Source organism: Pinus tabuliformis, chromosome 3_2 (genome assembly GCF_031772625.1).
Source record: "Pinus tabuliformis cultivar Carrire ecotype Pingquan chromosome 3_2, CPIR1, whole genome shotgun sequence".
Taxonomy (NCBI): domain Eukaryota; kingdom Viridiplantae; phylum Streptophyta; class Pinopsida; order Pinales; family Pinaceae; genus Pinus; species Pinus tabuliformis.
The window spans coordinates 1,159,227,963-1,159,235,493 of record NC_142302.1 but is presented as its reverse complement, the minus strand read 5'-3'; positions in this window follow the sequence as shown (position 1 = coordinate 1,159,235,493).

The window sequence follows — 7,531 nt, the reverse complement described above, 5'->3', positions numbered from 1 at the left end:
GTTTTTAAAGGCTTTTGAGCACAGAGATGACCTTGAAGGGGTTTTCTAGCCTTCATATGTTATCTGCAGTAGCTATGACATCTATGGTGTAGCTCATGCTTGTCCGTTCTCATTATGTATTTTTGAGGAAAGCTCTCTTTTAGTACTTTAATGTGGAATTGTTGTACATACATGCTCATTTTCAAATGGAGTACATTGTCTTGATATGAAAGCCCTTTTCTTGTTCATTGTTTCATGACTGACTGTAGGTTGTCATGCTTTTTAGAGCGAGATTTATTTGTAGGAGAATGCTTCCTTGAAGGGGAAACTAACCACTCATTTTTCAACATATTTCATGTACTCTTTTATCACTGAAATCTATGGAGCGATCTAGATGTGTCAGTAGGCCCGAAGATGTAGCCCAAGAGAGGTGAACTCCATCACCAAATTCTATTTTGTCTCTCTTCTTGTTTTCCTTTATGATTTCATGATGATATGTTTCTTGTTTAAATTTCACATGAAATCTAACTCATTATCCTTGAAGATATGATACAACTTGTTTTTTGCATAAGACCCATTTTTACTTACAAAGCATCAGAGGATGGTCAATTTTTAGGAAGAATAATTTCTCCTCCAATATCAGATCACTAGCACACATGTAGCTCAGCTTTAGACGAGGCATTATTACATCATGAACTCTCTTCTATAGACCTTCTAAGACTTATGAAAACATTTTATATCAGCATGACAACCCTCAACAAGTGTACAACAAACTCAAGATGACACATAGGGACTCATGAGTACATACTTCAAGAAGTGACATCAATGGAAACACAAATAGGCCAAAACACTCCCCCTTTTCCAATGATATCAATCTCTAGCTACTAAAAATATATATGACATTTACATACAACAATCTGAAGCTAAGTAGAAAGACAACTCACTCTCTCTCCACCTTTGACATCAATGGCATGGGGTTTTACATGGAAAGAGAAAATACATAAGAATAATGTGATACATATACAAAAATGAAGTACTCCCCTTGAAGAGGTGCAAAAAATGCCCCCCTAAAGATGTTGAACATTCTCCCCCTGAATATATATGAGATCACACCATCTTGAAGAAGCAATGTACATGAATAAGCAATTCATCTTGAAATGAAGAAAGAAGAAGAAAGCAAAACAATTCACAATGCCTTGAAAAGCATGGAAACAACCAATCACCACCCATTATCCAAATTTTGCAACTGAAAGTGCTCTTGGTGGCAGCCATAAGACAACAACTAACTCTATGAAAAACTCCTCAATGCCTTCAAAAAGGAACAACACCCATATTCTCTATAATATATTCAACTTTCTCCCTTGGAAGTGGCTTGGTGAAGATATCTACAATTTATTCATTTAAAGCAATATATTCCAACTTCACAACCTTTTTGACCACTTGTTCTCTTAAAAAATGATACTTGATTGGTATGCACTTGGTCCTGGAATGAAGAACCAAAATTTTGGAGATTCTTACTACACTTGTATTGTCTACCATGATGTGAAGAGGTTCTTCATACTCAACATGAATGTCTTGAAGAGCTTTCTTCATAAATAAAATGTGTGTGCAACAAGTGACTGTTGTTATATATTCATCTTCAAATATGTACAAAGAGATAGAACTATGTTTCTTGCTTTCCCAAGATACCAAACAATCTCCCAAAAAGTGAGTTTCTCCTAAAGTACTTTTCCTATCATCAATACTACCAACCCAATCAGCTTTACTAAAAGTAATCAAATTGAAATGTTTACCTTTGGGATACCACAATCCATAGTAAAGAGTTCCTTGAAGAGACTTGAATATCCTCTTTACAACAATAAGATAATTCTCCCTGGGATTACCTTGAAATCTTTGTTGGCATTATGACACAGGTTTGGTGCTATGACACAGGTGTTGTCCTTGATGGCAACTCACTCAAATGCTAGATCACAGTTCAGGTCCTCAGAATGAAGGAAAAGAGATATACACAGGTTCCTCTTATCCAAGGTGCGTATACACGCGGGATCATCGATCAAAAGGCGCGTATACGTATGCACGCACTTTCATGCAAGGAAAAGCATGTACATGTGGGAAACTTATTTTTTGGTCCATGGTATTTAGTCATTGGTATTTGAACTTATGGCTTTGGACCATGGTATCTCATCCGAAGTGTTAAACCCAGGTATTAGGTCCATGGTATTGATTCTCTATGGTTTTGGACCATGGTATTGAATAAGGCCTAAGACTATAAAAGGGGAAGGAGATCATTAAGCAAATGAATTCACTAAAGCATTGAATATCTTAGGAAGAGCAAGATCTAGAATTGGGTTATGGTGCATAGCTGGATCTGAACCAAGGAGGAACCTAAGCACTAGAAGCAGGATAAGTTCAATTGTTGGGTCAAGATCTTGTTGAAGCCTCGAAAATCACTGCAACAACATTGGGGAAACCACCCGGTCCGGACCTTAGTACAGCTCCTTTTCCGTTTGGAATAGTGGCTCCGACTGGGGATGATGGGACCAGTTTCCCAGAAATATAGATAAATGGGATGGATGAGTGACTTATAGACTACTCTGGCGATAAGCGATGGACTAAAACTATCAGCAGGAATATAACAACTATAATCTATCCCGGGGAGTTATCGATTTCTAAAGTGTAGCGTTTGATGGTCTGTGCTTTTAGACAGGCATATAGATGACTCTATCTCTAAAGCATAGATATTAAATCATTAAGAACTGCTGTGCCTAAATAGTTAAGCAAAGCGATAACAGCGAAATTGCTACACTTTATCATTTATATCATTGTCACATGCATGTTTGAGAGAGAAAGCATATCATAAAACATCCAATAGTGGAATGAAATAACGATTTGCAGTTATAGCGCATACATATATTCAACGATAGCAAGAATAATAACACAGCAATTTATATAAGAGGAAAGAAGGCAGATGCAGATAAAAGTACCATGTAAGCTGTTTAACAATCCAGTATATTAATCGCTATGTCGCAGTCCTTCCTTCAAACCAGAAAGCATTCCAAACAATAGACAATAGTGCGCAATTGCATAAAACAGCCTTCTCGTTAAATAAGAACTATTGGTCGAGTTTCACAAAAGAATAAAGACTGAAGCACAGTAGTGCAAACTTCAGCTTTTAAGTCTATTACAAAATTTTACGACCCTTTCCAAAACAATGAAAGGGTCTATAAATACTAATCTAATCTAAATATCTAAGAAACTGAAAAGCTACTAAAGCTGGTATCAATAACTTCTGATCCAATTTCGGCTGGCGATCTGGCAAGCGGGCGGGTGACTCATCAAGTCGGTTCCTTTCCTTTGAATCTGAGCTGATTAATTGCAAGCATCGGCTCAACTTCCGGAGGTTTGTTGAGGCGTGAAGTGAGCTGTGCAGCATATGTGGCATCTTGGAGTTCGGGAATTATATACCCGATTGCGTCTGTAAGGCACTTTAGGGCAGATCTCTGTGTATGCGGCTTAATTAAAAAGAGCCAATATGCCTCTAAGGATAGGCTTTTTACTCCCGCGATTAATTTTCCTTTTTCTTCTAACACAGGGTAGCATGTCTGCTGTAATGCATTTGCCATAGTCATCTTTCCCGGTGTACATTTAGAAATCATATTGGCCAGGTAAAGAGTGTTATTGACTAGATCCACTAGATTGCTGGCGGTTGATTTACACCGTGAAGCCGCCCTTTCTGCTTTCATCATTTGAGTATGCCATTCACCATGATATATGCACTATAGTAGAACGGGGGCATTTTCCTCTCTGTAACAACAGTCTTAAATCTAAAATCTCGAACAGCCACTGCTAATTTATCTGAAAGAATAGTAGCCCAATCCATAATCCAACCATTTACTGCTGCCTCCATTAGAGGAACCATTTCAATGGTAAAATTGGCAGAATCATGCAAACCCCACAGTCTACACATCATAATCCCCGCATAACAATAAGGAGAAGCTAAAGAATCTACCGAGTACTTACCGGAGGATTCGTGCTTGTGTTTGTTGGGATTTTGCCTCCAATCCTTGATAGGTTCAGATTCGATCTCGTTCTCGCTTGCAAACTTCTCCAAAAAGGCCTTGTTATATACTTTCTCTGGCTCGGGCAAATGATACATTTGCCTTAGGTCTTCTGGCCTGAATGACCCGAAGATCCTCCCATCTCTGGTTTTAAAAATTCTGTCTGTGATGAGAATTTCTTCAATTGCCCATCGCACAATGTCAGTATAAGGAAGAATTTGTTCTCTGGCCGCTATCCTATGCAGGAAAGAGTCGGCTAGATCCTTGAGAGTTAAATCAGACCTCTTGGTCAAGTCCACAGTAGCTTCTTCCACCGTCTTTTCTGGTTTCTCAGCTTCAATTAAGTTATAAGTGCCTGACCAAGTAGCTTTGGTGAGCCCCGTGCAAGTGGTATCAGAAATTAATCCCTTCTTCTTATTCGCGGCTGCTTGTGCTGCTGTTGGTGTTGAGGAAGCACCTGCAGCTTTCTTGGACTTCTTTCCCATCATCTCAGGCCTGGTTTCTGCGAATGAATTCTGCACAAAGAAGAAATTGGGCGTAATATACAGAGATGGCAATAAAAACTCTTAAGTGAAACAGCACATACGAATAGAAGCGTAACTGAGGGATTTAGCTTTTAACATGGGCGCGGATCCAATCTGTAAAAAGATTTTAGGACATAATTCCTATTAATTGGCCGTTTTTAATCCGCCATTCCTTAAATGCTCCTAATATCGTTATTTGGGTGAGTGAACCTTTTAAGCATGCAGATGGACGTTTTGGCGGTTGAGCATAGATGGAGGCCTGCGTGAAAGATAAAGCTTTTATTACAATTGAATTGCGCCATCCCATCACTTAACGGCTCTTTGTTGAAAACCGCGCTTTATCGGGTCGCAATCGGGGTGTGATAAGCGTGTTTTAATGGCGTGCTTTGAATATCAGCGATCGCCGAATGCGATATCGCATCGGCGAAAAGCTTTGGGCGCAATAAGATTTGGGTGCGATTACCGCCGATGTCCGATTCCTGATTTCGCATCGCATCGGGACAAGCCTTTGGGAACATTACCACTGCTGAAGCACTTCACCGATCGCCGAATGCGCATCGCGTCGGATCTTTTGGCATGGTCGATATAAAACATATATGGGGAATTGCCGATCGCCGAATGCGCCGAATTCGCATCGGCGGAAAACGTTTGGGTGCTTAATTACAATCCATATGTCATTGCGATATGCGATCTTGCGATCGCTTTATCGCAATGACCAATTATTCATAATTTCTTTTTAAGGGTTTGCCCCGAAGGTTTTCTAAAGCGCATTTATTTATTTATTGGATTTTTTGGATGACAAGAGCATTGATACCAATTCAAAATTAAAAGGGACCCATTTCATACATTAATGTTTGGAATATAAATGATATGAAATGGGGGGGTTGTTGTATGGCACAACAATTGGCGATTCGCTGGAAGAACCAGTTATCTCTGGAACTAATGAAAACACTTAAACTTTTTAACATAGAATCTCAATCAGGAAGGGAAAATTTCTAATATAACTAGATATCTATTCATTCTGAATAAAGTAGAATTCTTTTGTTGACTTCCTCTTTTTTGTAAAGAAAATAAATGCATTCTAAGTTTTAAAATAGGTCTTTGATGGTTTATAATGATAAAATAGAAAACTTTTCTCAACTCAGCTTTTAAAATAAACCCTTCTGTCATAGGTAGAGCCTCTGCTGCCAGCAAACGTTTATAGTCTCGGCAGGGTTACCTTTTTAACCATGCTATTGTCCATTGTTCCATTCACTTAAGAGTGTGACTAAACAGAATGAATTCAAAACCTATTTTCATATTTTGTACTTCATTTCCTTTTTTGTTTAAGATAAAAGCCATTGTCCTGGTTTGGTGGCCAGCTGTTGACAATGCCATTCACTGGTAGTAATCTAACTGATCAAGCTGGCTCGTGATGAGACCCCTTGTCTTGTAATTTCAAGTCATTACCCTGTTTGGTATGCAGTTTTGGTAATGTCAGTTAAATTATTTTCCTATGACCATGGTAAGCAGGCTTGTAATAAGACCTCTTATCTTTAATCTTTTATATTTTAGAATTACACTCTGAGTAACCATAAACTTTAGTGAACGGGATGAACAATTTTCTCCTCAAGAGTAAATGGATGACAGGTTAAGAGTTAAAGATGCTGAAGATGGATTAGCTTCTATCTTAATATAGATAACCTTTGGAGACCAATTTTGAAAACCCAACATGACTCATAGAACTTTTATGTTTTGGGAGGAGTTTACAAAAGATAGACTGCGATTTCAGAATACAGAGATATGTAATTTCCCAGAAATTATCCCTCTTGGTTAAGAGTTCTATTATTCAAAAGCAAATATTGATAGTACTCCAGTGAGATAACTTTTCAAATATAGCAAAAGGTCAATGGAAGTTATCTTACAACCTTATTTTCTACAGATCCTACAAACTATAAAAATCTATGAATCTAAAAGGAGAAGGGGTTACCTCCTCAATTAAAGAATTTCTTCAAGATCAGACCATTAACAGGGAGAGAATCTCTCAACCCTGATAAATCTTGCAGTATAAAGGTTGAATGGCCTATCTTTTCACAGATCTGAAATGGTCCAAGCCACAGTTTCTGGAACTTGGAGTGTTTACCTTTGTCTTCATGGGCTTTGTCCCATTTCAGAACTAAATCGCCAACTTGGAATTGTTTTGAACCGGATGAGACTAGATCAAATGCTGCTTTGATGACTTGCTGGTGCTTGGCATGAATAACCTTAGCTTTTTCTCTTTCTTCTTCTAATTTGAGAATTTGATCATATCTAAGCTGGATAGAAGAAGAAGGAGTCTCCTCAATAAACTGCACTAGGGCTAAAGAAGGAAGAACAAGATTGGTTGGTAGTATTGCTTCTTTTCCATATACAAGATTGAACGGAGAGGTTCCTATGGAAGCTTTCTGTGTTATCCTATCAGCCCATAATGCAAATACTAAGGATTTGTGCCAGTTCCTATGATTCTCTTCGATTGTTCGCTTAATAATTTTGATCAAATTCTTATTAGTTGACTCTGCTAGACCATTACCCTGAGGATAGTAATTAGCAGAATATTTTAATTTAAACCCTCTTTTAATAGCGAAATCAAACATGGCATTGCCTGAGAAATAAGAAGCATTGTCAAAAACAAGAGCGTTTGGGACACCAAACCTGGTAATGATGAATTGATCTATGAATTCAATGATGGCTTCGGAATTTGCTGTCTTTAAAGGGATTGCCTCAACCCACTTTGTAAAGTAATCGGTAGCAGTAAGAATGTACTTGTGCTGTTTGGAAGAAGGTGGATTAATCTCCCCAATGATGTCCAATCCCCATTGCTCAAAAGGCTGTTCAATGTTGACTGGTTGCAAAGGGAAAGCCGGTTTACGTTGTCTTCCGCTAGCAGTTTGACAATTCAGACATTTCCTTACGTATTCGTGAGCATCTTTAAACAAAGTAGGCCAATAGTAA